The following is a 27,697-nucleotide window of genomic DNA, read 5'->3' on the forward strand; positions in this document are numbered from 1 at the left end:
CAGCTTCAAAGCTTACCATGGGACAATCCTTGACATTGATGACTCCACATCAGGTTCAAAGTGTCCTAGAGACCAAAGGCCACCAATGGATGATGGGAGGCTGACTTACTAAATACCAGGCTATGCTTTTAGACACACCTAAATTAATATTTAAAACCTGTCAAACTTTAAACCCAGCTACTCTTATGCCTGTACCTGACCATCATACTTCTCTGTTAAAGCATGACTGCTCAGAGATTATTGATCTTGTTTATTCTAGCAGACCAGATTTAAAAGATTCCCCTATTGAAAATGCAGATAACAATTGGTTTACAGTCCACAGTTGCAGATGGCAGTAGCTTCATGAATAAGGGAGAAAGAAAAGCTGGGTATGTTGTAGTTAAACTAAGACCATTGAGGCAAAAGCCCTTCCAATAAATACTTATGCTCCAAAGGCTGGATTAATAGCATTTACCTGTGCTCTTCAATTGGCAAAAGCTCTACAAATTAATATTTATACTGACTCCAAATATGCTTTTCCAGTGCTAAGTGCCTATGGGGCAGTTTGGAAGGAAAGGGGATTATCATCAAGCCCTAACTCCCCAAACATGGGCCTGAAATAATTAATGCTTCTTGAGGCTGTACACCTAAGGAGGCAGCTGTAATTCTCATCCGAGGACATCAAAAGGATATGATCTTAGAACCTAAAGGAAAAAAAAAGAAAAAGAAAAAGAAAAAAAAGGACCTAAAGGAAAACAATTTTGCCGGCCATCCAGCCAAGCAGGTAGCACAAAATAAATATTATTTTACACTTATAAATATTAAGTCTTGACTCCAATAAAGTCCCTAACTCCAGTCTATTCTGACCAAGAAATTCACCTAGCTCAGGAGTGAGGATATTTAAAAATGCATAGGACTGGCTTTTTAATCATGAGCGAAAAATCTTTATACCCAAAAATAACACTCAACATTTAGAAGGGGTATCAGGGCAAACATGTTCTCAAACCACTGTACTGCAGGCCTGGTTTGCACCGATGGGATAAGGCCACCCAGAACCGGAGGGCAAGCTCCAGGTTGGAACCCGGGGGTGGGGGAGGGGGTGGGGTTCCTGTGGAACTAACCTAGGTCCGGGCTTTCCTCCAGCGGAAAGCAGGAACCAATTCCTGGCAAGAGGAACCCAGATTGACGGTGCCATGGAGATGCTGCAGATCTTAGCCGTCAGCCTCAGCAAGACCCCGCGGTCTGGTGGGTTCAGGCAGGCTGCAGAGCGCAGCAGGGCTGGGGGCGCAGGGGTGGACAGGACGGGAATGCTGCAGGCGGGAGGGGAGCCCCCATCCGTCCCGGAGCTCAACCCTCGAGCTTCCACGGGGTCGGAGGCGGAGTTAGGTCTGGCCGCGGTCACGCAGCGCAGGTTAGAGCACGTTAGAGCACGTTAGAGCAGGGCGCGGGCGCAGCCCAGGTCAGCCCCGCGGCCGACCCCCGAGCCCGGGTGCAGACAAGCAAGGTCGGGCGGAGGGCGGGGCGGCCCGGGGTGGGCGGGGCCTGCGGAGGCGGGGGCGGGGCCAGAGGTGGGCCGAGGCTGGCCCGAAGGCGGGGCCTGGCCGCGCGGGGAGTGCGCCTGCGCGGGGGGCGCCGGGGGCGCCGGGGGCGGGGCCGCGCGTGCGCGGTGCGCGTGCCCCGGAGGGCGGAGTCCAGGGCGGGCGCAGGCCGAGGGAGGGGGCGCGGCGCGTCGGGAGTCAGGCGCTGGCTCGGGCCGCGGACGCGATGCTGGCTGCGGCGGGCCGGGCGGCGGGGATGTGACGGGCCGCCCTCGCCTCACCTGCGCTCCTCGGGCGGCCCGCGGGCGGGGAGGCGGCGGCGTGACCTCCGCACGGTGAGAGCCGGGGGCGGGGGCGGGCCGGGGTCGGGCCGGGCCGGGTCGGGGTCGGGGTCGGGGTCGGGGTCGAGGTCGGGTCTGGTCGAGGTCGAGGTCGGGTCGGGGTCGGGGTCGGGGCCGGGCGCGGCCGTCCGGGGGGGAGGGGCCCTGCACCTGCGGCGAGGCCGTGACCCCCCGGCGCCCCCCGCGTCCCCCGCGCCCCGAGGAGGGGCGAGCGCCGAGCCCGGGGCGGGGAGGGTCGGACGCCCCGCGCCCCGCGGGCAGTGACGGGCGCTGGGGCCGCGCCTTCCTGGAGCAATCAGGGCGAGGCCACGTCCCCCAGTGATTTCAGAGCCAGGATGCTCGTGCGGGTTGATGGGGGAAAGTACCCGGGTGCCCCGAAGGACGGCTGTTCTTTTTCTTTTTTTTTTTTTCTTCTTCTTCTTCTTCTTTTTTTTTAATGGGCCCCAAACAAAGACACACCCTAGGGCACATCCTGAGACCAAACTTCGGTGGACCCCACGGTTGCCAGAGGGTCCAGATGCTGCTTCTCGTCTCCTGTGGACACCTGCTGTCTTTAGACCTATCGGTGGTTTTTTTTTTTTTTTTTAAATGCTCCTACTTTTTTTTTTTTCTTCTTCTTCTTCTTTTTTTTTTTTTTTTTTTTTAATCAAAGTAAAAGGAAGAATGGTGCCTCTGAGGTACAGTCCTTGGTGGCTAAGCCCGAGTTTGAATTGCAATAATTGCCAATTCATGTCTGTAGGGCTCCCCAGCCGGGGAGGCTTGCAGCCCCGAGACTAGGCCTTGGCAGTGTGGACCCTACTGACGCACGGACCTCGAGGTCCCAGAGTGAAATGTGCATGTCTCACTCCCATCCGTGAGATGAAAATTGAGCTCTAGTCTTTTCAGGATAGACGTTCGCGAAGGCATTCCTATTCTCCCGATTAAAATATAATGGAGCCTATTATTTTTGCCATTTTAAAAACAAAACAAAAACAACAAAAACAGCACATCATCTTTTGGGCTGGTTTAAAGATTTTTAACCTCTCCTTTAACCGAAAGGGATTCTCAAGGCACCCCCCCCCCCCCACATGCACAAAACATGGCTTATCTGCAATCCATATAGGATAAGGTCTTAAACGCTCCTGAATGTTTTGCCTTGAGTCCATCTTCTCAGACATTTATTCCTGTTTTGTCTTGTGATTTATTATGGCTCTTTAGTATTATTTGATGGTTTCCTTTAGTGTTCCCAACACCATTGACTTCAACACACACTTTCCTGAGTCCTTTAGCCATAATTCTTACTCTTTCACCCCGGTGTGATACTGATGTGCCTTGGTAAGAAACTGCTAGAAGAAGCATCCTGAGAGCAAGAAGTCTCCATTTGAAACAATAGCAACAACCAGCCATTTATCCTATATTTCCAGATGGAGACCTTCTTTTTTTTTTTGGTTGTTGTTGCTTTGGCTCAACTGCTTGGTGTGTTGGAAGAAGGGGACTTTGCTTCCATCAGTGACTCAGTATAGGTTGCTGAGTCCATCATGACTCTACATAATCTGTGTGTGATCGAAGTCAGAGTCCTTTACAGTGGCTGTTAACTTGCGTTTCTGATTCTGTTTCTACCATTTCGCCCACCTCTCCATACAAAGACTACTTAAGGGTTCTCGGAAGATGACATCTTCCTTTGTGATTTTACACCGTTCACTCTGTTGAGAATTCTTCTCTACCTCGTATACTCTTCAAGACCCTCCTGAAAATATCACCTCTGGAAGCGGTCCAGACATCTTATCCCCTTTGTCTTGACTGACCCAATGCACATCATTTGTTATGCATTTAGCATTTGTCAGTTAGTGATGATGTGTTTATGTGTCTGTCTCCATAAGATTTTTGGGTTTCTTCCGAAAGGACCTTTGCAACTCTCCCATGTACTCTTATGTGGTACAGGTACTCAACCGTTAATTGAATTTTTGAGGAATGCTCTTAATTCTGAATATAGGTTTAAGATAGGCAAACTTTGTTAACTATCTCTTGCAATATCGGAAAACATGGGAAAAATGAATATGCAAGTTGCATTGAAATTTCCAAGAACACAGTCAAAAGTGTTGCTGGTTGGGACTAAAAACCCCAGTTATGACAGCAAAAACCAATGCATTCTGTGATGCAAGACTAAAAAAGGCATGGCCGGTAAGGATTGCTGCTTTGTTAATTCATAGGACTTTATTTTGAGGCAAAGTAATTTACCCAAGGTCATGCAAGTAGAAAGGGACAGACCTGAGATACAGCTTTGACTGTATTTTACCTTTGTCCCCAGTTTCCTAATTCAGAGTCTTAATGATTGTTCTACAATCGGAGTGGAAGATTTTGAGGGGCATAGACATGTATTAGTAAAGGGGTCTATAAATAGAATGTTGAATTTGAAGGAATCAATAAATTACTTGGTTCAACTTTAAAAATTTTACCCATTAAACAACTAACGCTCGAAAGATAAGTGCCTTGTTTGAGGTTGCTTAGAGTCAGTCGTACCCCACATCTCCTGACCTCATGCTTGTGTCCTTTTCATTACTTCATGGTGCTTTTGGGGAAGATGAGGAGGCTGCCAATTTTCAGAGGGAGAACAAACCAGCTTGTATTTTCTCCCTCCTTGAATACTTAGCTGCCACTCTTGGGACCTCAGAGCCCTTGAGTGGTGAGAAACATGATTATTCATTTGGGGATAGAGGAGAAACCTAACCTTCATTACTCCGTTGGCCAAATAGTTTTTAACTTCAGTGCTTGGGGCCCTCTCCAGATGCCCCATCACAAGTGGCTTCTGCTTGCCATATGGGGATCCCACATATAGTTACGTTTTGATGGTAAAATGAGATTTTAATATAATAAGGTTACAGATGGCTGGTAGCATGGCTAAAATTACACGTAGGGCTAGTGTGTGCGTGAGAAGAGTCTATCTGATTACTCTTCCGTGATAGGTTTTGGGGGAAAGAAGATGGACAGTTGTGGTTTTATGCCTCTGAAAAGCCAGTTTCCAAGCGTGTACTTACTCTAGTGGGCCTGATCAATTCCAACAAGCTTTTTACTTTACAAACAACTTAATGATGAAAGAAATAAGAAAAAAAAAAGTTTACTTTTTCTTCTCATTTGTTTCTCACCAAATCTACGTGATTTTATACTATAATCAAAGCATAAATATAATGTTCAATATTTACTTTCATATATAATGTTTTCTTTTTTGCTGTGATTTTTGTACATTTCAATTATACAATGTTACAGTGAATTGAGTTACTTATTTTTAATAGTTGGACATACTAGTTTCTTGTTTTGCAAGGAATGCAGTTATCACATGGTTGTGCTATGTTTTGCTTCTTCCCTTTAGGATAAAGACCCGGGAAGGAGAATTACAAGGGCAAGGGGCATGAAGGTTTTTGTCACTTTTGAAAAATATTGCCAAATTTATTTCTGAAAGTTTTTTTTTTTTTTTTTTATTGATTTTATTGATTTACACTGCCTCCTGCAGTTTGGTTGACCAGTTTCATCATACTTTTATAGGTTCTTAAGAGTTTGTTTTTTAAAAATAGGTGTAAGAGTACCTACTGGCTAACATCAGTGTCTACAATAGAAAAGCAAATGCAGTATTTTTCTAGTTTTACTTTCTCCTTTGTATGAGTTGTTTGTCTTTTGCCCATAAATTTATTGGAATCTTTTTACCAATTTTCATAAGCACTTAACATCATAAATATTTGAATCTCTTAAAATATGTTTCTGATCTGTTTTATTTTTATTATCGTGGACTTGGCAGTTTTTAAAATTATTAAAATCACTTACAAAAAATTTTTTGTGATTTCATCTTTTGATTGTGAGGTCCGAAAATGAATGTTAGTCCACCATCTGATGTACACTTTTATTTTCCTAAGCTTCTAGAGTTTATTTTATCATATGTATATATCTTTAGAAAATTATATATGCAATTAAGATTGAATTTAGTTTATGTGGATTTTGTACTATAGAGAATCACATTTTTATAAATATCTGAGTTTCCATTGGTAAGCAGCTGCTTTTTTTCCTTCCTGAGCTTGAATAGGAAACAACAACAAAAAAACTAACTTAGTTATTATTTTTTTTAAATGAATGGATACTTGTTTTTAAGTAAATTATAGTAAATTTTGATAAATGAAAATTTCAGGAAAGCATATTTTGGTTAATTGAAGTTTTTGTTGGTTCATGGTTAACCGGAAGTTCATTTCTGATTTAACGCTTATTGTTAATCATTCTAAAATATATGAAAGTAAAGCTTTGGTTATCTGCTTCCTTTGGGGAGTGAGACATTCTAGATAGATGAGCTATCCCAGGGTAATAGTTAACATTGAATGCTGGATACGGTGCTGGTACTTGGCATGGAGTTACTTACCTACTTATCTCTCATAACAACCATAGGAGGTAGGTCCTTTTTGTATCCTCACTTTGCAAATGAGGAAACTTAGGCAAAGTGACCTGCCAGAGGTAACACAGCTAGTGAGCAGTAGAACTGTTACCCAGTCAACTACTTTTAAAAGGCTCTGTTTGAGAACTGTATTATCTTATTTTCTGTGCTAAGGATTTGAACTTTGTCTTGTAGGCAATGGAAAGATATTAGATGTTTGAGAGCAAAGGGATGATAGGGTATGTTGTTTAGGGAGTTGGCTGATGTGGCAGTGTGGAAATATATTGAATTGTGTTTCTGATAGAAGGTGGTTGAAGTAGGTCATATGAGAAATGAAGCCTGAAATGCAGAGTGGATTTGGAGATCAGGGGATATTATGGAAAGATACAGGACTTAGTAACTCATGTGCAGGAGAGTGGGAAGCTGGAGTGTTCCCTACCCTATGGAGTAGGGTAATGACGAATGAATCTGTGCTTCCGACACTTTGTTCTATCTTTCATGGCACTGACTATGATGTATTGCACCTAATCTAGTGACACATTCACCCACCCTATTGGATTATGTGCATTTTTCAAGGACAGGGACTGTGTAGGAGGCATGAGCTAATACAGGATGAACTAATACAAGAAGAAGACAGAAGACTGAATTGGGGGTGGGGAAACACCAAATCACCTAAATCAAAGAGGGCCTGAAGGAGGAGGAGCTCTAGAAGGTGGCAGGTGTCAGGGAGAAGCAGGGAGAGTCATCAGTGCCAGACTGGGGAGGTGTGTTAAGGGGAGGGAAATATTAGCACAAAGGTAAATACAGGATGCTGTTGAGGCTATAGGCAGTTCTGACTGTTGTGTCCCAGTGGGATACGCTGCTGTCCGGCGCTTATGCTTACGTACAGCTACGTTGTCTTTGTTACTGACTTTTTCCTCCCTGCCTTTCTCAGTATCTTGTGGTTTTCCTGCGTTTAGCTTCTAACGCCTGCTACTGGTGCTGATGCTGGGATATGACTCAGCCTATTGAGAGCAACCAGTCAGAATCCTCCTTCCTTTTTAAGTGAATTGACAAATCAGAATATGTTAGATGTAATCTGTGAGTTTTCAGCTCTTCTCTGCTGAGTTGATTGCTTTTGAATGTTCCCCCTGAGTTACTTTTCTCACTTTCAAGACTTCTGATTGGTAGTTTTGAGATTTGGAACCATTGAGAAGCTAGAGGAGTCCTAAAGACTGGATCCATCCATGAAAGCTGAAGTTTTTCGTCTGTTTACTTTTCCCTGTTGATCAGTTTGAATATAGCTGGATCATCTTCGAGGATTGTTGATCTTAAAAATGCCCTAAGGCCATCATTCCAAATATTTATGAATTTCTGTCCTGTAGTTATCTAAGGTGTGGGGCTTGTTTTAAATTTCCTTGGTCAGTTCCCAATTTATTTCATATGACTGGTTTCATAGAGCCACTTAGAAAAGGAATTTGTGTGTGATTTCTTCTGCTCTTGTTTGTTTCAGAGCATCCTTACTCTTCGCTCTGCTTTCTTCCCAATTTTCATCTGGCCGGTTTCTGTACTTGGTAAGTACAATAAAAAGGGGTAAAGGGCGTCAAAAGGATAACTACTTTTCTTTTCCCTTCTTTTCTGTAGTTTTTACCACACTCTTCTCCCCATTCACCGCTCCCAACTGTCCAATTTATCATGGTCCCCTACCCCATATCTTCAATTCTGGGTGTGGGAGTGGGAGATGCAAGACAGCTTTTTAGCTGAGGAATGCTGGATGTCTCAGGGTTTTGGTCCTTCTGTAATGTGATAATTTATAGCTTAGTAGATCCTTTCCATTCCCTGGCAATCTACCTCTCTTTAAAATACAAAAAATAAATTTAGGCCCTGTTTCTTTGAATTAATTCTCATTCATTCTCCTTCTGCCTCCCTCTCGCCCTCCCTCCTCTCTTTCCCTCCCTCCTTCCCTCTGTCTCTTTCCTTCTCCCCCTCCAGCACCCTTGCCCTCCCGCCTCTTCTTCCTTTCTTTCTCTGTCCTTCCCCCAGCTTCCTCAAACACACCCCTCCCCCCATACCAGGATACCATAATCTTGACGATAGAGCCCCTACAGAATACACTAGGGACAGCTAACTTAGGCAGACACCAGAAGGTACTTTGAATTGTTGTTGTCATCATATTAATGATATTTGGTTGCAGCCTGAGTGCTTTGGGGAAATTTGAGAGCTTTCTCTGACCATTATGACTTGGCAGCCAGTGTTGGGGTTGGCAATTACAGTTTTCTCTGACAATCATAGTTTAGAAAAGCAGGAACTATTTGTAACAGTTATTTAAGTGTAGAATGGGTCTGGTGATATTCTGGTGATACTCTGAGTCCATAGGCCAGGTTATAGGAAACATATCTGGGGAGTGGGAAGGCAGGGATGGCCATTTTTTTTCTTATTCTTTTATTTTTATTCTTAAAAAGTTTTTTGGGTTTATTTTCTTCATTTCATGGCCATTTTGCAGTCAGCATTTTCCCGGGAGTTGAGAAGTTCCACACTTTAAATCTTCTCAACCCAGGCTTTGAGACCAGATCCTCAGTCTGGATTTTCCTGATTCATGCCATTCATCCATTAAAGAAATACCCACTGAGCATGTCCTAATAATAGTGCAGTGAAGAAAACACATTTTTTGCTGTTGTGGAACTTTCATTCTAACGACAAGATACAGAAAAGAAGCAACAGTATATGTAATATGTCAGTTATTATAGTGCTGTGGAGAAAAAGTAGAATAAGAGAGCATGCAAGGAGGATGCTGCTGTTTTATATAAGATGCTTAGAGAAGGCTGCAATGATGGATGATATTTGAGCAGATATATGGAAGAAATGAGATTGTGATCTAATCTGCAGAGATTAGGGGAGAGAGTGTTTGAGGAAGATGAAAGTAATGCAAATATCTTGTAGCTGAAGCATGCTCATCTTGCTTGAAGAGCCGCACATAGATGATTGGAGGCAATGAGGGGAATGATTAGTGGAAGATGAGGTGGGGGACTGTAAGGGGTGCTGGGAGACGGGTGCGTGGTAGATCATACGTGGCCTTGGGTGCCAGTAGGACTTTGACTTTTACTCTGAAGGGGAGAAGCACTGAAAGATTTTGGCTTGATTTAAATAGACCTCTCAGCAGTTATGTAGAGACTATCTGAGGCTAGGTGTAATGAGATCATTCAGGAGGCTCCCGCAGTAATTCAATGTGGGAGACGATAGTGATTTTAGGCAGGGATTGGCAGGAGTGCTCGCGATCTGTATACATTTTGAAAGCAAATCCAACAAAATTTGATGGTGGATTGGATGTGGCTGTTTGTTGGTTTTATCCTAATAAGTGGAAGAATTGGAATTGCCATTTACTAAGATAGGGAAGACTTTAGGAAAAGCAGGTGGGAAATAAGTTTAATTTTGGACATGTTACATTAGCAGTCCAAGCGGAGATGTTGTCTGACACAATGAGGTATACATGACTCTGCAGTTCAGGGCCGAGGTCTGGGCTGGAGGTAGAAATTTCCGGTCATTGGCATAGAGGTAGTGTTTAATACCCTGGAAACTGATTAGGATAATCTAGGAAGTATGGCTGGAGAAGAAGCCCAGAGATTCTGCCTTAGGGTCCTGTAATGTTGACAGGGAAAGGGAAAAGGAGAGGGAGAACTAGAGAAGAGCTAGAGCTAGCAAAAGAGAGCAAGAAGCACTATGAGGGAGGGGGACTCAGAGTGAATGGTATCCCTGAAGCCCGTAAGTGTTTTAAGAAGGAGGGAGAGTGTGAACAGCTGTGTCAGATGTTATTAGATCCAGGACTAGGTTGTGACTGTTAGGTTTAGCAGTATTGAAAATCATTGGTGATTATAACAAGTTCCCGGTAGATTAATGGTGATGAAAACTTTATTGGAGGGAATTTAAGAGAGAACTGTAGAGAGGAATTGGAGACAACTGATTCTTTCAAGGAGTTTGCTATAAATTGAAGAGAAAAACAGGGTGATAACTAGAAGGGATGTGGAGTCAAGGAATTATTTTTTTTAAAGATGAATGCTTTTCTAGTATATTTGAACAAATACAAAAATGTTTATAGCCGATAAAATGATCCAATAGAGAGGGAAAAATTAAAGGAGCCATGTCTTTGAAAAATAAATGAAATTAATTCTAATCTGTGATCCCACGGTCTATCATTATCAAATATATATCCTTCTGTATTGACCTATTTCTTTCAAATTAAGACAGTAGCTAGTGGAGAGAGGTATTAAAGAACATCTCCTATTCCTAATTTGGTGAATTTTTATCAGTTCAAAACTAGTTTTTATTTGTGAGTTACAAATGTGTGTTTTTTGTTTGTTTTGCTAACCTGTTTTTGTCTGGTAACTTCTCCCTGTTTATCGTTCTCAGCAGTTTTGCACAAGTGCTTGCCCTGTGGTTCTAAAATCTGTTTTGGTAATCTGTGTCCAATATGGTAGTTTTACTGTGAAGTACCGTTTTTTAAAAAGGAAAAAAATTATTCAATTAAAAAAAAACTTAAAATGTAAGTGAAGTATTCTTAAGAGAAAGATTTGATGGCCATTCTTTTCCCTTTTTCCTAATGTACTTGGCCACACTTTTTCTGTAATTGCTTCTGATTATTGAGTTGATGTTTGAGATGAGTTTAGAAACTTATGTTGAAAGCCCATATTACAGTTACATTACTTTATATGCCTTCTTCTGTGGTTCATTTATGTTTGAGTACGTAGTTGTCAATATTTAGTGCTGAAGCATTACTGTAATCGCTTTTTAATCTTCTTCATTGGTCTTCTTCCAGATTTTCTTCCCTTAGCCACTTATCCATACTTCTGACTTGAATTTCTGAAACACAGATCTGGTAAGGTCTTATTGTTGCTTAAAAATCTTCTGTGGCTTTCTGTTGTCTACGGATGTTAGACACCTTTTTTTTTTTTTTTGGCTTCTTGCTCACCTCCTGCCTGCACCAGCACTCTGTGGTAGAGGATTCAGAATGCTCCTTACTTGGTTCTAAGGCATATCTGATGTTTCTTATCACAGAAGAATGGTCAAATTGCTGTCTGTGTACAGAAAGTCCTCCACTTGATGTGGCCTTTATCTTCTGTCATGGTTCCATGAAGAAGGGAAACTCTGACATCTCTATGGTTTTGCACATAATATTCCTTTTTTCCAGAATACCATCCAACTTCTTAGCTACTTTGTTAAATCACCTCTTCTTTTTAAAAATCCAAATAAAAGTTTCCTCCCCTGGGAAAGCTTCTAGGCATATTTTCATCATGTCTCCTCTATCCTTCCTCCATTATATTCTCTGTTACTTGTATTCTTGTAACATTTGCACGAAGTTATCTTATTGTAGTATTTGCTGTATTTTTAATCTGTTTGCTTTCATGGCTGGGTCTTCCTTACCTCAACACTAAACTTAGAGTCTCTCAATAAATTTTTGTTGATTGAATAATTGAGTAAAGCAAAGGATTATTCAACGTTGACCCGGTTTTGATTGACCCATTTGGTTGGGCTTTTTGCATCAATATAATTTGTAAAGATTATACAAATGAGTAATTCAGATAGATTATGTATCTCAAATCTTTTTTTGTCTGAATATCTGAATATTTTTCCTTTGTGGTTTCAATTTTTTTCTCTTTGATGTTTCTATCTGGTTATCCTTCCCCACCGTCTCTATCCTAGACATATCTTAAACTCATTTTCTCTACTTGATCTTGACTTTGCATTAGTGTTTTCTGTAGCATCATCTTGTAAGTTACTTAGGTTTCTGTGTAGTATTTTTAAGTCTCACTTCATATCTTATTATTATTGAGTTCTATTATAATCCAACTAATCCAACAAACAGTTTTTGGCCACATCCTGTGTTCCTGATTTGTCAGTACTCGTGATGAGAGGCTGAAGAAGAGAAGGTCTCAGTCCGTGAACTATTGTGATATATGATGAGTATAGTACTTTAGTAATAGTGGAATATCTAGGGCACCTTGGGAGTAGAGAAATCTCTTTTTTATGTACTCCTTAATTCTTACTTTGGCTACTACCAGTCCTTTTCAGGCCTTAGATAATTTTAAGACTGCTTAATAGTTTGTCTAGCCTTAACTCTCTTGTCATTCCAGTTCATGAACACTGTCATCAGATTGCTTCATTGTCTTTAAGAGAAAAAAACAAAAACAAAAACAACCAAGTCCTTCTTTCTGCTCATGGAAATCCAAAATAGAATATAATCTGGAATGCAAAGGCTTTGGCCCAGACTTCCTTTCTCCTCTTCTGCTACATGAACTCTCCATTCCAGCAAAACTCTTCTACGTTCTGTTCTGAACACACTTCATACTTTTCCTTTTTTGCTTTGTTTGAGCCATTCTGCCATCCGAAACAGTGTTGTTACTTTTGCTTCTTTTACTTACTGAAATTGTATCTATTCTTGGATGTAGTTCCTGGTTGTTAAATATGGTGTGAACCTTTTAGATGACCATGCCCATGTTCATAATACCTTGTCTGCCTTCCTGACATCATTCCTGTTCCCTTTTCTTACCTATTGTTTCTCAGCTGTCTTTTACCAGTCCCATCCTTTAATGTTGGTGTGTCCTGGGGTTTTCAGTCTGACCTCTTTATCTTCATTCTGTCATGCTTTCTTGGAACACATATTGTGTTTCATTATCTCCTTTGTGTTCATTTCTTCGGCCCTGTTTACCTCTTGAGCACTCCAGTCCTTAGGTTTGCTACTTAGAATGCTCACTTGATTGTATAGTAGAAAACCTGAAACTTAGAAACATCAAAAATTAAGTACATGTTTTTCTCTAGACTCATGTATTCACCTCATTTTCCTATTTTGGTTAATGATGCTGCCAGTCACTCAGTTACTCAAATTATAAACCTGGGAATCATCCTGACTTCTGGTCTCCTCGCCCTCATTTTCTGTTAGCTGGTAAGTTCTGCTGTTGGCGCTGTTCTCCATTCCCTTTACAGTTTCCTTGGGCCAGGCTCTAATATCCTGAGTAGACCATTGCAAAAAGTCCTTGAAAGTAAGTTTTCTGCCTGACGCTGGATATTGTATAAGAAATTCATGTTGAGGGCAGCCCTGGTGGCGCAGCAGTTTAGTGCCGCCTGCAGCCCAGGGCCTGATCCTGGAGACCCGGGATCGAGTCCCGCGTCGGGCTCCCTTGCGTGGAGTCTGCTTCTCCCTCTGCCTCTCTCTCACTCGCTCTGTATCTCTCATGAGTAAATAAAATAAAATCTTTAAAAAAAAAAAAAGAAATTCATGTTGATTCTATCTGGAGGAATGGCAGAAACAAAATAGCTTTTTGTCTTCTACCCTAAGTAGCACCAGAACCATGGAGTAGTAATCTTTATGTATCCATAAAAGGTCAATTTCCTAATATCTCTAGAAGATGATAGTAAGAAATAATTTATGCTTTGTATAAGAAATTTGTGGATTAAGAAAATATTATTTCTAAGGATTAAAGGGAAAAGGCAAGGAAAGATAGGGAAACAAAGGTCTAGCAGCGAAATGATCTTATAGGATATTTTTTTAATGAACTAGAAAAGAGTGGGTGGTTTGGCATGAGTGGAAGGCAGGGTTTGTTGGGTAGTGATAGGAGAGAACAGCTGCAAAGGAATACCATAGCCATATTTGGAAAGCCTTTGTAATCTTAGCTATATTTGCTTACTATCTGTGTGTCTGTGGACAGATTATGTGATTTCTGCATGTTTCAATTTCCTTAAATCTGCAAAATCAGAATAATAAAGTTATCTATTTTGTAGGATTGTTGTGAGATTTAAATGAGGTATTGCAGATACCTGGCACACAAATGCTCAGTAGGTACCGGCTGCTACTGTTAGTACTGCTTTAAGGCATTTGTTCTTTGGAGAGCCATTGGAGGATTTTAAATTGAAGAGTAACATGGTCAGATTTATAATTTTGAGTATTAAGTCTGAGATAAGTATAAAGGGTGGATTAACAGAAACAAGGTGAAGATAGGGAATTAAGGAACCTTATGCTAGAATTCTGGCTAATGATGGTAAAAGTCTAGATTAAGTGTTGTTGGAGAAGACAGGATGGATTTGAGAATTACTAAAAATCGACATATATGGGCCCCCCGGGTGGCTCACTCAGTTAAACTTCTGACTCTTGATTTTGGCTCAGGTCATGTCTCAGGGTTGTTAGTTCAAGACCTGTGTTGGGTTCTGCACTGGGCATGGAACCCGCTTGGGATTCTCTCTCTCCCTCTGTTCCCCCCGCCTTTAAAAGAAATTGTCATGTGCGTTATATTTTATGAGTTGGGAAAATCTAAAGTTAACTAGGAAAATAGCAAGGATGTAGACAGAGTACCTGGGTAGGAGACATTGTATTTTTTCTTTCATTAATGGGAGAAGGCTGAAGAGGATGGTTAGAGGCACATACTCACCATTGTCAGGGGTCTAACGGCAGAGCTGGGCTGCCTACCATTCTCTAGGTGGGGCTGGAGTATTTGGGCCCCTCTAGGTGAGTCCAGAGCAGTAACGTTGGGCAGCACACAGGGACAGTGTACCAAGTATCAGGAAACTCTCATGAGTGCAGGAAAGACACGATATAAACCACAAGTAGACCTAACCAGTATCAAGCTTGAAACAGAGGAAGAGCTAATTCCTAAGTGGCTGGAAAGACACTGACGGTTTTAAATTATATTTCAATTTGAATCTCTGGGTTCTGCCCTTTCTGAATGCTAAAAACAGATCAGGCCCTACTAGGGACTCACCTAAGTTTTGTTACTTTTATAAGTTCAGAAGTGTCTTTTAAACATTTGGTATTTTAGCATTTGATATTTGGGACATTTTGAGATGTTAACATATAGTCATTTTTCTTAAGGATGCATATCTGCTTTATAATTTTGTTTTTGGAGTATTTTATGTATATTCTCATTTAATCATATATTCTTTGGCAACATTAATTGTAGCATTTAAAAAACTACCTTTCATAGTAAAATGATTAGTAAAATAAATTTTCATTTATTTACTACTTTACATAATTTTGCTTAAAATCTCTTTGATGATATAGAACAAAGTTCTGGCTAGAATATTATGACATGTATTTTCTTGTCACCGAAGTGTTCCTTGCATTGATTGGCCATTAGTGAGTATAGGTTAAATATAAATGTACTTTGATTTTAAGGTGTGGTTGATTCTTAGGCCTCAGCCTACAGTATACACTTTTACATTTTATTAGTCATATTTTATAAAATTATAATTATTTGTGTTATTGAAGGAAACACTATTTGGGGATTGTGTGTAGTAAGTATTACTGGCATTTTCAGTTCTTTATCAGAAACACTTAGAAATTATGTCTCCCTTGCTAAGGAATTAGAGTGACTCTTTATACATACTGTTATGTCCAAGGGGAAGAAATAGAATACCTTCTAAGTAAAAGGGCAGTCATGCATATTTAGGTTTTTCAGTAACTTTCATTCTTTACTTAATAGCTTTCATTGGATGTTTTTTCTACATATTATGATAGTTTTTAGGAATTGAAAAAAACCAAATATATTGTAGTCCTTATTCTCAAGGAGCTCCCAGTCTAATAGAGACAGTAGAACACATGTAGATATGCTTTTAAAATAAAATGGTGGGACAGTTGCTATTCCCAGAGGTGTATGGGATCATAGAGGAGGAGCACTTAATCCAGGCAGGTGTCACATGAACATGCTGATTCTACAGTGAGTTTATTGCTATATATTACATGAGAAGTAAAACTACAAAACACTGTCATCTAGCAGACTGATACAGATCAGATCATAGGACTTAGTACCTTCCAGAGAGCAGAGATATAGATATTGTATGTCATGGGAGATTACAAATTCCAAGAAGCCTGTTGTTATACCCTCACTTCTTGTCATGCTCTCTTTGTGGAGCTGTTGTGTATGCTTCGTGTCTCCTGATGGGGATACTACTCTGGGTAATAGAAAAGACAGAATGACTGGTTGGGGAGAAATACAAAAGAAGTGAGTCAAAAATAATTAGAATTATTTAGTTTTAATAAGATAAGTGTAGTATTGACTGCTTAACATTTAAAAAAAATTTGGAGATAATTTCATACTCAGAGGAAAGTTGCAAGAATGAAAATAGTGCAAAGAATATTCAAATAATCTTTATCCAGATTCACCTATTGTCAAAATTTAATGCTATTTATTATTTCCTTTCTTTCATATATACGTATGTACATATGCATGTACATACATGTCTGTATACATATATGTGGTCTTTTGTACACACATGCATATACACACCCCACCCAAGCATTTGAGAGTAAGTTGCATATGTTACCCCTAAATACAGCCACATGTATTTTCTTTTTTTCTTTTTATTTTTCCACATGTATTTTCTAAGAATGGGGATTTAAAAAAAAAAAAAATCTAACCGCTATGCAGTTATGGACTTCACTAAGTTTAACACTGATACAATTAATCTACCATTTGCATTCCATTTTTTTTTTTTTTTTCAGTGACCAAGTCTCCTTTATAGCGTTTCTTTCCTTATACAGACTGCCTTTTAAAGAGCAGAAAATAAAGAATGAGATTTTTGGTTATTAAGGATCTAAAGAAAATCATAGAAACTTAAAGTTGGATTTCCCCTTTTACTCCAAATCTGTCTCTTCTCCAGTCTTTCCGTTTCAGAAAATGGCAGCACCATTTGACTAGTTTTCAAGCCAGAAACCTGAGAGTCATCCTTGATTTCTCTTTTCCCTTTTTCCTCATCCCTTGCATTTAATCTATCACCCAGTAACACAGTTCCCATTTCCGCCTGCCTGGATTTTCAACGAACTCTTCTACTTCTTTTTACCCATTTACTTGAACCTGCTCAGTCCATCATCATTTCTCATCCAGGCTCTTTCCTGCCTAGCTGCTTACTATTTCCCTGCTCCAGTGTTTTCTCCCTTCCAATTCATTTGCCACATAGCAAATGAATAGCACATAGCAGCCACAATGACTTTTTAGAAATGAAAATCAGATCATGTCACTCTCCTTATAACCTTCAGTGGCTTTCCTTTGGACCAGAGCACTCTGTCTAGTTACTCTTCTTTCTTTAGGTTATAACTTAAATACTTTTCCTCAAGATGCCTTCCTTGATGCCCAGTCTTGTGTTTTCTCCTATAGCACTTTGTTGTTTTTCCTTCATAGGACTTATGATTCATAGTTGTTTGCCTGTTCTTGTCTTTGTTTTCCTTCTCTTTTTCTCTGTCTCCTACACTGGGCTGTGATTGCAAAAGCGATAGAGGCCAGGTCTGTTTTGTCAACTTTTGTATACTTAGCACCTAGCACCTTGCTAGGATCATGGCAAAAGATTAAATATTTGAGTATGCTTAGTGAAAGGAAACATGAGAGGTTATCTGGTCTGTTGCCCGCCCGGTGTAAGAGTCGCCACTCTCTCAGCAAGTGATTATTCAGCTTGTTTTAGAATGTTTTCAGAGGCACACCTTAGTGTTTTATGTGACAGCACATTACCTTGTTGAGTAATTCTAATAGTTTGAAAGGCTTTCTTTATTTTGAGCTGACACTGCCTTTCAGTTATTTTTATCCATTAATACTAATTCTGTCCCTCTCTGACACCTTAAACTATATGATAGTAACATATATTCTATTGGATAGGCTAACACATTTGTAAATGCTTTATATTATGTAACATAGTTCTTCACTCTTAGCCCCTCTGTATATATCCATTTTGTCAGAGTAATTCTAAAAGTGGCATATTAAAGAATAAAGATGTTCATAACCTCTGGTCTAGTAATTTGTGGTTAAATGACTTAAGCATATTATCTTGATGTAATATAGTGTAGCTATTGTAGCCATTAAAATAATAAATGTAACTGTAGTAATGTGGGAAATACTTTAAAATAATGTAAAAAGTAAAATGTTAAATTTTATCTAGTTATTATAGCCAACTGACTAGTTTATGGTTAGTTTCATAAGGGGAAAATGTAATGCTTAGAACTGTTAATGTCTTCCCAGCTGGAAGTGAGCCTTCAATAGTCTGCATTAACTCTTCTGATTTTGATATTATGTTCCGTTTAGTGTAGTAGTAAGATTGCTTGTTTTGTGGCCTTATCACACTGTTAAACCCTTTGAACTCATCAGTTAAAATTGTTAAACTAAGGAGCAAAATTTGGTTTCTTGAGATTAAAAAATATTTGAATTTTTCATGGTAACATATCAAATTGGGTAGAGACCTGAAATACAGTGAATGACCAAGGGATTGTGTAAGGCATTTTTTTGCTGTCTAAATTATTTATTCAAAGTACTGCTAGTATATTATTTGAATATTCTGTACCAATACTCTAATTGTCCTAAAATAGGTTAATATTTTAATAATATTATTATTTTTTAGAGATTTTATTTATTTATTCATGAGAGACACAGAAAGACAGACAGGCAGAGACATAGGCAGAGGGAGAAGCAGGCTCCCTGCAGGAAGCTCGATGTAGGACTCAATCCCGGGACTCTGGGATCATACCCTGAGCCAAAGACAGACACTCAGCTACTGAGCCACCCAGGCATCCCTAATATTATTTATAATCAAAACTAATAAGTAGTAATTATAACTAGAGTTTAGGCAGTTATTTCTGAGACAAAGCTTAATATGCTAAAATTAGCATATTTAAAAGCAATCTTAAAAATAAGTCCATACCTTATTTTTACAGAAAAATGTCTTTATCATTGAATTATTTAATGTCCAGGGGCAGCCCGGGTGGCTCAGCGGTTTGGTGCCGCCTTCGACCTGGGGCGTGATCCTGGAGACCCAGGATTGAATTCCGCATTGGGCTCCCTGCATGGAGCCTGCTTCTCCCTCTGCCTGTGTCTCTGACTCTCTCTCTCTCTCTCTCTCTCTCTCTCTGTCTCTCATGAATAAATGGATAAATATATTTAAAAAAAAAAGAATTATTTAATGTCCAAACTTGGAAAGCTTTTTTCTTATGAAAGCATTATTTTATATTTGCCGACCAAGAATAATAGAAAATGACACCATTGGATGTTAGTAATTAAATTTAAAAAATAAAACTGGAATTGTTCTTTTAATTGGTACATGAAAAAAATCAAGTTTTATTAGATGAGATAGGTAGACACTTGGAAAGAATGGGAGCAGGGTTTCTTTCTTATTCTTTGTATCTAGTAATTTGTCATAAGTGGTTGTTGAGTGAATTCTGAAAGAATTGCTAGGCCTATCCTGTATGAGAAAGGCTGGCTCTGTGGTCAGCAGACTCTGAATGGCAATTCTCTTAACTTTTCTCGATTCAGTTTCCTGTATGAGCTGTAATTTCCCAATTCTAAAATTCTGCTTTATTGAAGTACACTGTATGACAGAGTAGCATTTTCAAAGGTATAGAAGTTAATAGCCCTTTCTTCTATTACATTAAAATATTTCATTTAAAAATACTGTTCTTGCTAAGAAGTTACTTTTATCTGGTTTATCTTTTTTTATGTCACTTTTGTATTTTCATATGGAGAAAGTAATAAGTTTGTGTGTGTGGAAAATTTTAAGTTTTCTTAAAGTCATAAGAGGAGACTCCATTTCTGGTTCTGATGAGCTAGGACATTCCAGCTAACATTCCTTCTAATCATAAATAACCATGCTGGACAAAATATTTTGATAGATTCATTCATTATTTTATTTTTAAGTTTTAATTCCAGTTATAATACAGTGTGCTATTAGTTTCAGGTGTACAATATATGATTCAATAATTCCATACATCACTCAGTGCTTATCAGGACAAGTGCTCTCCTTAATCTCATCACCTATTTAATCCATCCCCTACTCACCTCCCCTCTGATAACCATCAGTTTGTTCTCTACAATTTAGAGTATTTCTTGGTTTGTGTCTCTCTCTCTCATATTTTTCCTTTTGCTTATTTGTTTTGTTTCTTAAATTCTACACACAAATGAAATCATATGGTATTTATCTTTGATTGACTTATTTCACTTAGCATTATACTCTAGTGCCCCCCCATCCATGTCAATGCAAATGGCAAGATTTCATTTTTTATGACTGAATAATATTCCATTATAAATACACACTATATCTTCTGGGTTTTAAATAAATATTTGAAGATTTTATCTATTTATTTATTTTAGAGAGAGCAAGCATTCAAGTGCAAGTGTGGGGAGGGAGAAGGACAAGCAGACTCCATTGTTAGCACAGTGCCTGACACAGGGCTTGATCCCACGACCCTGAGACCATGACCCGAACTGAAACCAAGAGTTGGACATTCATCCTACTGAGCCACCCAGTCACCCTTATATGCTATATCTTTTTTATGCATTCATCTAATGATGGACACTTGGGATGCTTCTGTATCTTGGCTATTGTAAATAATGCTGCTATAAGCATAGGGTGCATGTATCCCTTTGAATTAGTGTTCTTGTATCCTGTGGGTAAATACCCTGTAGTGTGATTGCTGGGTCATAGAGGTAGCTCTACTTTTAACTTTTTGAGAAACCTTTGTACTGTTTTCCACAGTGGCTACACCAGTTTGCATTCCCATCAACAGTGCTTGAGTGCTTCTTTTTTTCTACATTCTCACCAACACCTATTGTTTCTTGTGTTGTTGATTTTAGCCATTCTGACAGATGTGGTTTATCTATTTTTCAAGTTTTATCTGTCTTCCACAAGCACGCTTTGTTTTTGATTCATATCCAGAATGAAAATAAATAAAAGGCTTTTTTCCCCTGAAATAATAACTGGACAAGGATTTAAAAGACAGAAGGGGAGAAGGATAAATACTTTGTTTTTTATGTTTATATGTAAGACTGTGCTTTCCATTATAGTAGCTATTAGCTATACACATATAGCTTTTTAAATTTAAATGAGTTAAAATTAAATAAAAGTAAAAATTCAGCTCCTTAGTCACCCTAGCCACATTGAGTGCTCAGTAGCCTCATGTGGCTAGCGTCTACAGTATTGGATAGGACAGGCATCAAACATTTGCATTATCACAGAAGGTTCTGTGGACAGTGCCAGAATAAGAAATTGTATGGTATAGGATTACTTATGAGAGTGAAGATAGACAAAATGGTGACTTGTCTGCACAGTCCTTTTAAGGCAAAAGAGGCTCAGTCTTGAAGGTAGAATGAAGGAGAGTAGGTATATAAGCTGGGTCCCTAGATATACATTTCTTTGCACTGGCCGTAAGGTGGCAATGTCCACTCAAATCAGCTGGTTATGGGACAAGCACTGGGGAAAGAGGAAGAATTAGGGGAACAGTCTTCTGGATGAGTGGTGGCCAAGGTGCAAGAAGATTTCTTTATATGCAGAAGTTTGTTGATAGTCTTTATATTTTAAGCAATACCTATGCAGAAAAAAAAATTTCTTAGACATTACATAAAAAGTTTTATCCTGTATATTTTAAGTCTTATGATGTTCAGAACATTTTACAGGCTGCACATGTATATGCACACATAACAAACTAAAGTGTCCTGAAACACTTTGTAGTCCTGTTGCCTTCTTATGTTTTTATTCTGTTCTATTATTGTATGTGTAGCAAGGATATTGACTTACTACTAAATAGGAAAAGTCTGCTTTAGGATATTACTACAGTAAATCTAATTTCCAAAATATAAAATGACTGAAATGTTGCAAAATTAATTTTGAAAATCCAACTGTACATTATAGAAACTGCTGAAGCTATAACCATCTTAGGTTTTGTATTGGTTTTCCTTATAAGAGACACTTTAAAAGCAAAAACATTTACATAAAATAATTTTACTGTACTGCTTTAATTTTAAGAAACATTGTGAACAAATTTCTTACTCTAAGTCCACCGAATGTGACATGCCTTGGTTTTTTGACCTGACAATAAGACCAGTACCAGGGGGGTACGTAAGTGGCTCAGTCGGTTAAGCGCGTGCCTTCAGCTCAGGGGTCTTGGAGTCCTGGGTTTGAGCCTGGTTTCACAGGGCTCCCAGCTTAGCAGGGAGTCTGCTTCTCCCTCTCCCTCTGCCCGTCCCCCCCCCCCCCCGCCACGCTTGCTGGCACATGCTCTTTCTCTGTCTCTCCCTCTCAAATTAAAAAAGAAAAAAAAAAAAGATCAGTACTATATACAAATAGAATCACTCCACGTGAAGAAACTGTCGGTAACCATGTTACAATCTTTAAACTATTTTAATCTTTCTTTCTTTCTTTCTTTCTTTCTTTCTTTCTTTCTTTCTTTCTTTCTTTCTTTCTTTCTTTCTTTAAGATTTTTTTATTATATTCATGAGAGACTGAGAGAGAGGGGCAGAGACATAGGACCCTGATGTGGGACTCGATCCCAGGACCCCAGGATCACGCCCTGGGCCGAAGGCAGGCACTCAACCGCTGAGCCACCCAGGTTCCCTACTTTAATCTTTCTTTGACAGCTTGATTATAGAATTCAGATAAAGCCTTTTGAAGCAATTGAGAACTTCTGTTCTCCTTTGCTAGTGTTTTCTCTTATAGTGGCTCATTCCAGGGGTATTTTGTACTTCACCCCAAGTAAGATAATTCTTTTTCACCCTGAGACAGTTTTGATTTTGATTTCTCAGTTACATCAGTCAGTTTCTATTTGATATTTTTCCCTTTCAAACAATCAATACCTACATGTATGTGTGTACTCTTCCAACATCTCTTTGCCTTCTATTTGTTCTTTAATAAGTTTTAGATTTCCCTGAACTTCACCTCTTTCCTCTTTACAAAAATATCAGTCTTCCTTCATTTGTCTTGTCTTACTGAAAATTTTTCAGTTGCCATTTTATAGCTACTATTTTCCTTATTTGCTCCTTAGCTTCCTTAAAATGATGGAGCTGACTTGTTTTCAGTTCAGTATTTCTCCTTTTACTTAATATTTCTTTCTCAAACTGCTTTTCAGAATTTCTCTCTGCATCATCTGGATCAGCCACTTCTTCCAGTGCTCTTTTGCCATCTTCATATTTATTTATTATTATTTTTAATTATTATTTTTGTTTTAATACCAGTATAGCTAACATACAGTATTATATTCATTTTAGTTGTACAATATACTGATTCAACAATTCTACATATAACTCAGTGCTCCTCAAGATGAGTGTGCTGCCTCCCATCACTCATCTTTGTTCTCTATAGGTAAAAGTCTGTTTTTTGGTTTGCCCCCCCCCTTTTTTTTCCTTTGTTCATTTGTTTCTTAAATTCCACATATGAGTGATATCCTATGGTATTTATTTGTCTTGCTCTGACTGACTTATTTTGCTTAGCATTATACTCTGTAGCTCCATCCATGTTGTGGGAAATGGCAAGATCTTATTCTTTTTTTATGGCTGAGTAATATTCCTCTGTTGTGTGTGTGGTGTATATACACACAACATCTTTATTCATCTATTGATGGCAGTTGGGCTGCTTCCATAATTTGGATGTTGTAAATATTGCTGCAGTAAACATGGGGATGCATATATCCTTTTGAATTAGTGTTTTTGTATTCTTTGGGGTCAGTTTCCAATTTAGAGCATTACTTTTCAATTATTTCTATGATTTCTTAACCACCTCTAATTTCTTTATGGTGAGAAGTATCTTCTTTGGGTTAATGTAGAAGAGACTTTAATTCTTTTCTTGTTTGTAGTATTCTTCTGATTTATATTTCATATTTCATTTTCTTAGCTTTAGCTATGTTTGCATAAAGAGTTATTTTAAGATACATGGGGTGCCTGTTTGGCTCATTTAGAATAGCCTGTGACTCTTGATGTTGAGGTCATGAGTCCAAGCCCCACATTGGGCGTAGAGATTACTAAAAAAAAAATAAACTTTTTAAAAAAGTTATTTTAAGATACAGTTCCTACCCATGTTACAGTTCATTGTCAAAAAATGAATTTTTTTCTTACCATGATAATCTTGAAAAAATTGCAGTTTGTATATTGTTTTCAGTTCTTCAAAGGGTCTGGTAACTGGCTCTTTTTTCTTTTAATTTTTCATACTTGTGTTCAGTGGCTATGTTTTATTTTGTTTTGTTTTTTATTAGAGTTAAGTTGAGCATCTTCAGCTTTCTGTTCTCAACTTCCTACCCTTTTCCTCATATTCTTCTAGAAGTTTCCCTGAGGTATTGATTTCTTTAAAAAAAAAGATTTTTTTATGTCTTTATAGTTAGTTTGAATAATCTTCAAACATTTTCTCTTATCTATTCTATAAAACTATTACACTCATAAAAGAAGAAACAGATTTTCTGATTTGTGCTCCATGAATAAGTTCTTGAATACTTCACTGTTAAATTCATTTCCTTCGTCACCTGTTACAGAATTAAACACATCCATTACTTAATGCTTTTTCTGCAATTTGCCACCTTCAGGATCTCAGCCACCTTGTCCAGCACTAAAGAAGGTACTGGGAAAAGAAGGGCAGGGGGCTAGTCTTTTCATGTACAACAAAACTTGCTTGTCATAAACTAATATATTTATGTCATGATCCGCAGTTTGGAAAACATAGGCATGTTGAGTGTTAGCTTAAGAAAGTGAATTGGAGAGAGGCTATATAGGGTAATGGTTAAATTTGAATTCTAGCCCCACTACTACTAGTTGTTTGACTTTGGGAAAGCTACTTAACCCCTCTCTGTTTAGTTTCCTTGTTTGTAGAATAAAGATATTTACTTCTTAAAGTAGTTACGAAGATTAAATAGGTTAATATATGTAAAATCCTTAGAACATTGCCTAACACATAGTAAGAGCTATAAAAATGTTAGATGCTACTTCTGTTGTTCCTACTCCTACCACTAGTACTACTACTGTACTCTATATTGAGTACCACTGACTTGGGGTCAGTGTTCTTGGTCCCGTAATATCCATATGAACTTGCGCAGGTTACTTGATGTCTGCAAACCTCAGCTTCTTCATCTTTGAAATGAAAATAAATGTATTTCTAATGTGTTGTGAGGTTAAGATATGATAATTCTTATAAACTGCTTAACAGTACCATGCACATACTGTTCTTGATAAAAATTAGCCATTATCATTAAGGCTCCTCCTCCTCATGTTGTCCTCTCTGGTCTTCAGCAGGGACAATTAGGTCTTTCTACCCTCCTGGTCCCATAGGAAAAAGAGTTTCTTGTTCAAGTCATGGAAACACTGCAGAGTATACCTTCCACAGATTTCCCTCTCTTGAGATTTTGGCCTGAGGTAGCCCCAGAACATCATTCAGTTGTATGTGCTGATGTCTTTTATGTGTCAGACTCTGTGCTAGATGCTGAGAATTTTTTAAAAATGAGTCTTTTAATTAAACTATTGATTATATGCTATAGGCATTTTCATTATACTTAACATTTTTGAAGTTATTTGTATTGTGTAATTTTCCTGTGTGCTCATAACATTTAGTAAGAGCTGGTTGCTACCTTCCCTAGCTCCATTCAGCTGCAGGTATAATTCCCATACCCTACAGGTTCAGCCAGTCCGGACTAAGGTGAGCTGATGGAGCCTACAACTAGTGTGGCTACCATAGTTGCAGTGTTCAGTGTTCCTGGGGCTAGAGCCCTGAACCGTGTGCCTGTTACACTGCCACCTTCCTTGCAACACAGCTATAAATCAGAACCTTTGCCTTGTCTTCTTGTCTGACATTCCAAGCCTTATAATTGGACTGAAATCCACCTAGATTTTGTATCCTATGAGAGCTTGCTCCAGCTATTGTTCCCACCATTTTTAATTTATTTTTTATTTTTAGCTTTCTCTTTTAGCTCTTTCCTTGCATCTTAGAAACAGAAAAGAGAGCACAAAATTAGAAAAAAAAAAAACAAAAAACAAACCCAAAACTATTGTATTTATATCCTCTCAAGTTATTGCCTTTTTCTTTCTTGTCTTTAAAAGAATGGGTTATATTTCTGACTTCATTTATCTTTTTTTACTCTTGCACTCACTGTAGTCATTTGTTTGTGCCTCAACTTGTATCCTGAAACTGCTCTGGCAAAAATGACCAAATTTGTAAACTACCAAGTCCAATCATTCTTTTTAGTTTTTAGATTTTCTTTCCTTATCTATAGAATTTGACACTACTATTCCCATTTAAAAATTATCTTCCAGTTCTTTTCTTTCTTCTTGGATTATATATTCTTAGCCTTTTCTCTTGCTTTTTTTTTCCCCCCTTCTGTTCATTCCTTAAATGTTGATGATCCATTCCCTGGACAGTGCCCTTAGCCTTTTTCTCCTGTTCTGCATCTTCCCTAGGTGACCTCACTTGTTTCTTGTGGAACATTTGACCATATCTCTGTGCTCACAATTCCCAAATCATCATCTCCATTTAGATTTTGTCCTTGCTTTTCAGACTTCTTTATATAATTTGTAAACACCCCACCTGTACCCTCTGTAGGTGCTTCAAAGTTAGGTTGACATGCTAAGTTCATGATTTCTTTTTTCCAGACAATAATGTTTACCCTCAGCTAAAGGTACTACCGTCTGTCAAATCAGACACCCTGCAATTTTTGAACCCTATTTTTGATTTCATCTCCTACATTTAATCACAATTAGTTAGTCATCCATTTATTCCAGTTAAACAATGTACTCTCAGTTTGTTCCCACTGTTGTGATAAAATTCTTAAGGTTCAATATTGCCACAAAAAATACCTTTTGTGTTTGTACCTTTTCTCTAAGAATTTTGTTATAATTCTTGCCATCTTTCTCATGTCATAATCTGACCTATCTCCCCTTTCCTCTGGTCTTTCCTTCATACTGAAATCATTTCAGAATTTCAAAAATTTCAATATTGAGGTCAAATCAATGTTTTTCTGGCTTAAAACCCTTGACTTCCTAACTCCCATAGTAAAGTTCATTTCTTAGTATGGCACGTAAGGCTTTTTGTGGGCTGTTTTTTTCCTCTCTAGTGTTCTCCTTTCCTGCTGCATTTCTTTGAATTCTGCTCTCTACTCTTGTTTAATAATAGTTAATAACTGTTTTCTGAATGTGCAAATGCTGGTTCTATGCTTTTGTTTATGCTCTTAGGCTGTATTACTTTTCACATTCATTGTCTTTATTATTATTCGCTATTTATCATTCGAGACCCACCTTAAACATTGCTTCCTCTATGAAGCTTTTTATGATATCCCCTTCTCCCAATTAAGGAGTCTGTGTGTGTGTAGTCCCATGTACTACTCTATACACTCTCCTATGGCCATTATAGAACTTCATTGCCCTTTCCTTATCTATGTTTTTTTCTCTGTATGGAATGTCTTATTGTATCTGAACCTTCAAACACAGAACCTGATTTGTAATTGGCTTTCAATAAGCGTTTGATGAATGAGTAAATGTAAGTAATTACCATAATGAGACATTCTTTCCTTAGGTAGGAATTCCTTTACTAGATCTTAAGCTTCTCCTAGAAAGTACTATATCTTACCTTGTCTGCTTTTCAGCATCTTGTCTCATAGGTGCTTAATAAAAAAGTGTTGTAACCAGAGGTGTAGGTATGCAGTGGCTTAAGCGGGGTTTCCCTGCAGAGGGGAAAGTTGAATTGTGTTTGTCTTAAGCACAGTAAGATTATTC

The 27,697-nt window shown here is 38.6% G+C and overlaps 1 protein-coding gene and 1 long non-coding RNA gene across 12 annotated transcripts in view; one reads left to right on the plus strand and one right to left on the minus strand.

Annotated features, from left to right (window-relative positions):
• The window catches only part of LOC140632139 (uncharacterized), a 38,337-nt gene extending 36,836 nt beyond the window's left edge, over window positions 1-1,501 (minus strand). The window contains exon 1 of the long non-coding RNA XR_012029670.1: window positions 1,101-1,501. This is a non-coding gene — a long non-coding RNA (uncharacterized lncRNA). The remainder of the gene's footprint in view (window positions 1-1,100) is intronic.
• Window positions 1,502-1,714: 213 nt separating this feature from the next.
• CCSER2 (coiled-coil serine rich protein 2) overlaps window positions 1,715-27,697 on the plus strand; it is a 186,022-nt gene continuing 160,039 nt past the window's right edge. For 8 of the 11 annotated variants that reach the window (XR_012029667.1, XM_072823823.1, XM_072823826.1 and 5 more), the window contains exons 1-2: window positions 1,716-1,852; window positions 7,741-7,801. The gene's annotated coding sequence lies outside the window, so the exon portion shown is untranslated. Of the gene's footprint in view, window positions 1,853-7,740; window positions 7,802-27,697 lie in introns of all 11 variants that reach the window. The other 3 variants (XR_012029669.1, XR_012029668.1, XM_072823822.1) reach the window with 2 other exon arrangements.

This window comes from Canis lupus, chromosome 4 (genome assembly GCF_048164855.1).
Source record: "Canis lupus baileyi chromosome 4, mCanLup2.hap1, whole genome shotgun sequence".
Taxonomy (NCBI): domain Eukaryota; kingdom Metazoa; phylum Chordata; class Mammalia; order Carnivora; family Canidae; genus Canis; species Canis lupus.